Genomic DNA, 10246 nt, shown 5'->3' on the forward strand with positions numbered 1-10246 from the left:
GAAGTTATATTTATTGCAAAACGTTTTAGTGTAGACAGGCAGAACACAAAGGGAAATTACTCTGCTGGAGAACTTAGTTTGCTTTAAATGATCTTTCTCTCTTAAAATTACATTTTTAAATACTAAAAAGCTTGGATTTTTTTTTTTAAGTGCAATTCACAAGTGAGTTAAAAGGCCTTGCCTCTCTTGTTTCAAAATGTATGTTTAAGCGGAGGAAAGATCTCAGTTACTAAAGCAAATTAACTCCACTAGCATTACAGAGTTAATTTCCCTTTGTTTACTTCTGCACCAAAAAACGTTTGCAAAATAAATAAAAACTTCATGCTTTAGCAAAAGAATTCCTGTTGATAAAAAAATGATAATAAGACTATTAGCTGTTGGGTCAGAATATCAGATCAAAGTGCCAAGTTTAGAGAATACCAAAAATTTAAACAGTAAAATGCAGTTTGCATAAATTAGGCTTCATTCTTTATTTTTTTTGTGCCATCCAGAAGGCGCACATATTGTTTCAAACAGAAATGACTGAATGAACTGAATTTTTCCTTTTTTTAGCCAAATTTGGTGTCAATTGACAAGTAGTTGCAGAGAAAATGTCAATGTTAAAGTTTTACACGGCACATCCGGGAACACAGAACACTCACACACAGACAACCGGGACCCGGGTTAAATCATAGGACCATTTCGTTTACAAAGTGGAGTCAAAAAAGGAGGAAAATCAGTATTGTACTAACCGAAATATACACTGTCGATATAAATATCGTGACTTTCTTGCGGCAAAAGAACCTGTTAGTCAAGTTGTAATTTCTATGATCTAACATGATTCAATATATATCTAGGTTATGAGAGAGGGAGAGAGACAGAGAGAGAGAGACAGAGAGCACAAAATAGATTCACTGAAAGCCCTAAGTATTTCGTTTACCACAAAAGATGATCTTGTTTCGTTATCGGCTATTGTTTTATATTCACGTAACTATAGTAGTTGTAAGGACCTCTAGAGACTAATGCGTTAGGTTTATGATAAACTTCGTATGCTTCAGTTGACTGAACGTTGGAGTCAGTTGTAGCGACTTGGATTGGTTTGTGGAATGCCCGATTCTGTTGTCGGGCTCTATTGCCTGGCTGCCCTTTATTTTGACCATCAGTCGTCTTCTACAGACAACAGTCCTATATACCTTTTCAGTTGGGACGCGAAGAGCTGTTCAGCCAGGGACTTCACCCCCTCTTCAGTTCAGAACAAAAGCAGGCGGGATCGACACTCTTTTAGTGGAACGCCACCTGGACCTCATGTAAACATCAAGTGTCTAAAAGTTGGACTGGAAAAGATTTTAACGGAAATGGGAAAGGAGAAGAAGACTTAAATTTCGAAGGACAGACTACTACCAAGAACAGATATAGCGATATGTAAGGGACTATATGACAGCTGAGAAAAAAGACGGCGATAATGCAAAGATGATTGTATAGATACTTCTGATCAGTTTATGCTGCAGAACTTCGCTCTCCGCATGACTGCATCCGTGAATAATATATATGTAATAAAACGTTTAAAAAATATGGAATCAATTCAGAGAACAAACCCACTCAATCATGTTAAACAATTTAAAAAGCCTAAAGACAAATATGTTTGTTACAATGGCCAACTTTATTTAAATCCATCAGTCAAAAATCAATAATAAAAAACACGGCCAAAAATTCAGTTCACTTTAAAAAGTCATGCGAAAAAGGCATGTCGACTGAAAATCTACTTACCCCACACCAGGTATATCCCCCCCCCCCCACACACACACACACACACACAACAGAGAAGGGTGTCTGAAGTCTGATATCACTCAGAACAACAACAGCACAGGCATTAATACAAACGACAAAAACAAACAACAACAACAACAACACACACACACACATCACACACCACACCAGAGGGGAAAAAAAGGAGGTGGATGAAGACTCATTTTCTGTTCTCTCTTCTTTTTTTTTAATACTTTTTAAATCCAAAACGAATCATCCACGGAATTCAATGTCACTCAGTTTAGTTACCCAGGTTTGTCTATATTATTTGATGCAAGTGGCGTCTGTTGGCGGCGGGAAAATTTGTGGGGGTGACAACAGGGACTGCTTATATAGCGTGGAGGGTCGGTCGAGGGGGATCGAGAGGGGGTGGGGGTGGGGGGATGTGAGGAGGGGGGAGGTTGGAGAAGAAAGGATGGAGATGGCAGGGGAGAAAGGGCCGGGGACAGGATGTGGCCGGGGGCGAGGGGGGAGAAGTCGGGGGGGGGGGGGGGGGGGCAGGGGGGGGCAGTGTTTATGTTGTTGTCGGGATGGCGGAGTTGCAGGGGTATTTGGAAAAGATCTAATGCTGCATGAAGATCAGGGTGCCGAAGGATGAGGATGGTGGGGGCGAGGCTGGGATGGCGGGGTAGATGTGGTAGGGGAGACGGTCGCCCGGTGAGGGGGGGGAAAGTTATAGTGGGGATGGGGGGAGTGTGAATGGGGGGGAGGGGGTGGGGGAAAACGGTTAGTGACTGGAGGACGGAGATGGAAAGCGATTGCTGAAGGAAAGCAGTGTTGTTGGATGAGGTTTATTGTCAGTGTGTGTGTGGGGGGAAGGGGGGGGGGGAGGGGTATGTGTGGGTGTGTGTGTCTGTGCAGTTTGTGTGTGGCGAATGCATTGTTGAGTGTGTGTGCTTGTGTGGTGTGAGCCTGATCTGTATACAGTGTGCTGCATCTGTTTGTGTGTTGTGTGTGTGTGCGTGTGTGTGTGCGTGCGTCATGCGCGCGCGCTGGTTGTGTGTGTGTGTGTGTGTGGTTTCATGTTTTTATGCGTCTAGTTTTCCAATTAAACGCATGCGTGCGTAGTACGCACGTCTGTTGGTTTGCCTTCAGTTATTTATTTTTATAAATGAACAGATGTATTATCTATTGTGTAGGTGTGGTATAGTGAGCTGGCATCGGTACTACTGCGTATCTTGCGTGCACCGTACACCGAAAAGGAGTGTCGTTTAGTATCCGATATACATGTTTGTTTGTGCTACCCAGTGCCAAAATGCGTGTGGTGATGAATGGTTTCTCAAGCCGGCAGTGTCAGTGAGTCGAAACTGAGCCCAGTGACGACTTTCTCTGCCATGGTAATATCCTGGATAAAAAACAGAATGCTTTTCGTTGCCCTCCCCCCCCCTCCCCCCCCCACTCCCCCCGAAGCAGCAATCAGTGCTACAAACATATCAGTGGCAGTGTGTGTGCTGTGTGTGTGGCGAGTGTGTGTTGTATGTGAACGCGCGCATGGTATTTGATTATTGTGTATTCATAATTATGTATGTCAGTGTGTGTGTGTGGTGTGTGTGTGTGTGTGTGTGCGCGCGCGCGCCGTGTATGCGTGTTGTGTGTTCGTGTGCACGGGTTGTGTGTGTGTGTGCCATGAAACCCGGGTTGGCACACTTGTCGGCCACGACATATAATTATGAGCCGCAGCGACAACTGATGTATGCCGAAATCCCCCCACCCTCCCCGGACCTCTCCACTCCCCATCCTCCAACACATACGCACGCCGTTGCATGTTGTTGTTGGCTGCTAGCAGTCTGCGACCGGCCAACGTTCTGCCTTTCTTGGTGCCGCCTCAGCAAGTGGGAAGAAAAACTAATTGGCCCACGTTAATGCCTCTCCGTTCTCTGCGCTCGGTAGTGTAGTCAAAGAGGACATCTCACGCCGGCGGTGGAGATGAGGGAGTGGTTGAGCATCAGAGAGAGATCAGTGGCAGGTATAGGGGGACACACACACACACACACACACTCCACACACAAGCACCGAACGCGGCCGCATACACTCGTGACATGCATGCACGTAACCCCGCCTCCTCAGTCCCCCCCCCCCCACACTCACACCACCGCCCCCCCACCCACACACACACACACACACACTGTTTAATTAAAGAGAGAAACTTCAACTCGAATTCGAAGTTTTATTGAGGGTAAAAGGATAAGCTACAAGCTTCTTCATTGCATCATGCCATCACAACCTCGACAACATTAACAAAATAACAACAACAACAACACAAAAACACGAAACACCACCACCACCACCACCACCACCAACAACAACAACCAATAATAATAAATATAATTGATGACAACAACTAACAGCAACATAAACAACTATATTAAATAATAATAATAATTGTCATTATAAAAAACAACAGCAAATCACACGAAGCAGAAAGAAGAACAACAATGAGAAACGAAGGAGGAGGAGTGAGGAGAAGATGGAGTAAAGAAAGAAAAGACGACAACACTGACACCCCACCACAAAACCACCCACACATCCCCCCCCCATCCCCACCCCCCCCCGGCGCACCCCACCCCCACCTCACACACAGACAGAGCGTTATCAATCAACACAATCATGACACACCCTGATGGACAGGCCAAGTTCATCACCACGAAGTTCACACTGTGTTCCACACAGACTATATTATCTATATATTTATATATATATATATATATATATATTTATATATAATAGTGAAGGGCGGCGAAAAGGGCGGCGCAGACACGTGTTGCCTGCTGATGAAATGATTTTCACACCACTCCCACGCGCACGCACACACGGACGCACGCACACGCGCACTCACACACATATACATTATACTCTCTCTCTCTCTTCTTTTGTGTGTTTTTGTTTGTTCTATCTACCCTACGTATCTTTCTCTCCGTATGGTACACATACACACACAGACAGACAAGACAGACACAACACACACACACCACCACACACACACACATGAAGGAGTAATCTGTGGGCGGGAGGGATGGGGGCCTGGGAGAAGGGGACTGAGAGATATAAAGACAGGACTGAACCACCCTCATGCATCTTGTTCTTGGTCGATGGTGATACAACGTATAATTTTTACCGTCAGTGTCCATTCCCATCGCGACGGTGAAGTTGTTTCCCCTATTTTACTTTATATATATTTAATATTATATTTTCCCCCATTATTCTTCCATTTGTTGTTGCTTTTGTCCTTCCCACAAAATGAAGGCGAACCGGTGGCATTTGAGAGAGGTGATGGACTCGGACAGGACGATGAGGTGACATAAAGTGAACGGGCTGAGATAACCAAATAGTTAAGAGTATAATTTTAACTCCCTCTTTTCAAAGGTAACGCAACTTCAAGTTAATGCTGTTATGCGACCGATTCAGCTAGCACATAGGTAAATAAAGTACATGCGAAAAACCCAAGGCATTTCCTCAAAAAAGGAAGGGGCGGCCTTACGATCCTTGTACAGGATCATATGACTGTGCACCCAGCCAGTAATGACAGAATGCTGAGGGACCGTGGACTATGGAGTACCTTAGACTGCTTCAGTCATGTGTTCCAAACTGGACACGGCAAGCACTCTAAATCCTAAGCTTAAAAACACTGTTGGCCAGTGAGATATCCGTGGATGGAAGAAATGTTCGCCGCTTTCCGCTCTTCAAAACGCATAGAATGTGAAGTTGAATGGGACAAAACCGTCGACTTTGTAGTCATAAGTCTTTCCTAGTTCAGCAAGAAGCACAATTTGAAGTGTCGTAATTAAGTAGCGGGTCGAGGACCATGGGACTCAAAACATATGAAACATAATATATAATTTTGTATGTCCCCGAATCACTTAATTTAGCGAGTTTGAATCAGTAATAATTCCACAAGAGCCATGATTGAAAACCTACAAAAATGGATGAAAATTTTTCGTGCATGTAAATATAGATACACACACACAAAGTAGAATTCTACAAGAAGGACGACTTCAGACAAAGATATATAATTATACTGTATAAGGTGAATTGTAGGATGCGCAACTCTCCCCATCTGATGGGAGTGATATAACCGCCCCTGCTGACGATAAAACACAGTTCCCAGCGCTGACAACAATTATGAAAGCACACAGAGCGGCCATTTCATTCAGTTTGATTTGCTTGTAAACCGAGTGACAAGAATGATTGTTCTTGTTTTATCTTGATTGTTGGTTTGTTCAATATCACATGCACCAATCAAAAATGATGAAAACACTGGGAAATCTCTAGCAATACATGACGTACTGTAAGAAATGGAATATTGTTCGTGCAGGAGGCGATTTTAAGTTCAGTGCTGTAGGATACTTCCTTGACCTATGGGCAGTACTTTGTAAGTTAAGTGTTGACCGCGGCTTGACTTGCCCGGAGGTTGCCGCCTGAAAGCGATATGCCGAGTTTCACGTGGAACCCACTTGTGGACATGGCGGCATATAAGTGAATTGGATGGACGGACTGATAAACGAAATATTTGAGCATGTAGGATGTACATTACATTAAACGTACACAAAGTATATCGGACTACTTATGCCGAAATGCTATCAGTGCGGATGTCTTTCGATGTGAATGGTTGTATGATAACGTTATGACAGGACAATATATGTTAAAAAGCCAACATTGGTGCAGTCTGCCAGTCTGTGAGTGTCACTCTCTGTTTTGTTTGGCTTTTATTCTTTTTCTTTTCTTTTTCTTTTTTTAGTCATTCAAAGTGACGTCTCTTCACGTTTACCCTCAGTGTGAAAACGCAACGCTCCGTCCTGTGCAGAACTTTGACTTGAATCTTTACCTGTATATTCATGTTGTAAAAGTCGTGCTTTTATTATGAAAGGATATTGTCTTTTGGTTTACTGAACAGCTATAATTTTCGCATTAACTGAAGGAATCAGCTAATTTTAACACAGGACTGAGAGAGGTTGTGTTTATTCATTCTTCTATCTTATTTATTTTATTTATCATTAATTATTATTTTTATTATTATTACTATTACCTTTTTATATTATAATTATTATTTAATTATTTATTTATGTCAGTCGTTAATCTATTATTTATTCCCTTTTTTTTATCAAGGGACTGACTAAGCGCGTTGGGTTACATGCTGGTCAGGTTGATTGGAAGATGTGCGGGTAGCTATATGGATTTGTCCCGAAGCTGTGACGCTCTTGAGCTACTGAAACTGAAACTGAAAACATTCTTCCATTCTGATAAAATTCAGATCAAAAACTCCTCTCTCTTTCTATGAGCTTATAAAAAACCCACAAACAACAAACGTTACCCCACCACACCACCCATCAACGACAACAACAATTAATTTACTGCTTTTGCCTCACTCAAAACAACCATTGCCCCAACAGTTATGGAGAAACAACTCACTCACATCATGCCATCTGGTGGCGGCGCTGGGGAAAAAACCAACCAATCTTTATCACATCTCGTCAAACTAAGGGGGGCAACTCTCTCTCCACTCTTATCAAGAGAAGATAACCACTGAACGACCCTGCATGACGTAAACACAAGAGTTCCCCCACGCTGAAACTAAGAAAGCACACGAGGAGCATTCATATACTTTCTTCTTGTGTAACGAGTAATTTTTCTCAACATCCGAGATCAAAAAGTGGGAAATAATTACAGGAAATGCTGTTATGGTGCAGTGTCGATTTTAAGAATATTGCTGTTTTCAGTTTTTTCAGTTTCAGTTTCTTGAGAGGCGGGAGTCAGTGAGTTTCGAACAAATCCCATACATTCTTACAACCCTGACATTTGCTACGCAAATAACTTACAGCAGTACTTAGACCTACGCGCTTAGTCGGACTTGAGTGGCATACATTTAAACATATATATATATTATATTTGGTGCACCTCTCCAGACTGGATTTCTTCTAATATTAGCCACGAAGTGGACAACCCTTTTGTTTGCCTTGGTTCTTTTTTTCTTTTTTTTTTTCTAGTTCACGCGGCAAGTGCGTGCTCGGGGGACTGCACACTGGACCAAGTTCATTGTCTCCTCCGGAATAACTAGACGATCAGGTTTTATTTTCAGTCAAACTTGGGAGATAGAGGATGCGCGAGGCGGGAATCGAACCCAGGACCCTCGCAGATGGATACTGTATTGGCAAATAAACGTCTCACCCACCCCCCCCCCGTTCTGCACTTGTGGCAATAAACGGTCTAAAAACTTACCTTGCCAAAATAGCGTCTCAACTAATCTGCCATTCAATGGGCAAATAAACGTCTCACTCGTTCTAGGGTGCCCACTTGTTGGGAAATAAACGTCTCAAACCATTTCTTGCATAATAACGCCCCTCACCATATTCTGCCAAAATAAACGTTCAACCATTCTGCCAAAATAAACGCCTCAACATATTCTGCAAAATAAACGCTCATAACCATATTCTGCCCAAAATAACCGTCACAACCATTCTGCCAAATAAAAACTCAACATTTGGCAAAATAAACGCATTCAACCACATTCTGCCAATATAAACGTCTCAACAATTCTGCAAATAACGTAGCCATATTCTGCCAAAATAAACGTACGTCTCAACCATTTGCAAAATAAACGCGCAACATATTCTGCCAAATAACGTCTCAACCATTCTGCCAAATTAAGCGTCTCAAACCATTCTGCCAAAATAAACGCTCAAACCATCTCCCACCTTGTTCTTTAATTACTGCGGCAAGATTACATGGGACTCGAGTGACAGAGTGTGAAAACATGGCACTGACTGTGCATGTCTGTGAGAGTGCTGCATGGTGGATCCATGACCTGCCGGGCTGGCCCTGCCGCCGACGTCATTAAAAGCGAATCCTAGTGCACGTGCAACCGACGTCCCTCAGTGGCTCCAGTCGGTCACAGTATGTTTGTTATTGTTTTGTTTTTTTGTTGTTTTTTTCTTGTTTTTTTTTTTTTCTTTTTTTTTTCTTTTTTTTTTATGTGGCTTTTTACCAAGTCGTTCAAGTGACGTTTCTTAAGTTCCACCTTCATCGTGAGACCTGGCCACCTGTAAATAGATACCTTTCGTTTCATCTCGTAATGTGTGCATTATAGAGCCTAGTCTTTTGGGTATAATTAGATAGCTGTAGTTACCTCAGAGTTAAAATAAAAATTAAAAAAGAGAGAAGAGAAGAGGAGACAGACAGGAGGAGAGAGAGAGAGAAGAGAGGAGAGAGGGGGGAGAGAGAGACTTATGTTCATCCCACTTCTTCCATTCTTTTTTTATGCATACGCTCATCATTTAGTTTATTCTCTCATATTTCATTCTTCAAAAACAACGTTCCCAAACAATAACAACGACAACGGGACAACTTTAATTACAGATTGGCTGCGCAATCATTTTATCTCAACAGTTCATGAAGAACAACTACCCTTGATCAGTCACCCGGTGGCACTGCAGGAAACGTCAAATCTCCCAACCATCGCGAATCTACGGGAGCGCAACTTTCCCACTCCTGTTGAGACGAAGATAAACCGCCTGCTCTGACGATAAACCCAGGTTCCAGCAACTGAAATAAAGAAAACACACAGAGCGGTCATTCTGACTTTCACTTTCTGAGTCACCAGAAAAATCTTTTCGTGTACACCAGTCAAAATAAAATAATAACAAAAAACCTTGCGATTTCTCTTAAACTGAGAAAATGTTGCCATGGTGCGGTTGGATGTTTGACGGATTGATTTGCCGACAGAGGCCTTACGGCAGAGAGACTGAGAGACAGACAGACAGAAACCACAGGCAAAGACTGGGCAGACAGACAGACAGAGACAGACAAGCTCTTCCATTTCTTCCCATTTTGGCACTAGTGACCAAGATACTAAATTAAAAACGGCCAGCAAAATCAAGCGATTTTGAATAATTAAATAAAAAACAACCCCAAAAAAAAAAAAAAACAACAACAACAACCAAACCACCAAAGAAAGAAAAAAAAACGCAAAAACAAAACAAACAACAAAGGCATATCAAGCACATGCAATTTTTTTTCCTTATTTAAAACCACCATACCACAACGGTAATGATGAAAGAACCACCAGAGGAAGGTGGCGAATGTTATACGCCTCGCTGCATACAGAGAGTCCCTGAGGGTGTGGGTTCGAATCCCGCTCTCGCCCTTTCTCCTAAGTTTGACTGGAAAATCAAACTGAGCGTCTAGTCTTTCGGATGAGACGATAAACCGAGGGTCCCGATGTGCAGCACGCACTTGGCGCACTGGAAAAGAACCCATGGCAACGAGTGTGTTGTCCCTCTGGCGAAATTTCGTAAAATGAAAATCCACTTTCATAGGTACACAATATGTAAGCATGCACTCAAGGCTGACTAAGCGCGTTGGGGTATGCTGCTGTTAAGGGCATCTGACAACAAGATGTGGTGTAGCGTGTATGGATTTGTCCGAAAAACGCAGGACGCCTCCTTGAGGAATGTGAAATGATAACCTA

Source organism: Babylonia areolata, chromosome 3 (assembly GCF_041734735.1).
Source record: "Babylonia areolata isolate BAREFJ2019XMU chromosome 3, ASM4173473v1, whole genome shotgun sequence".
In the NCBI taxonomy this organism is placed as follows: Eukaryota; Metazoa; Mollusca; class Gastropoda; order Neogastropoda; family Buccinidae; genus Babylonia; species Babylonia areolata.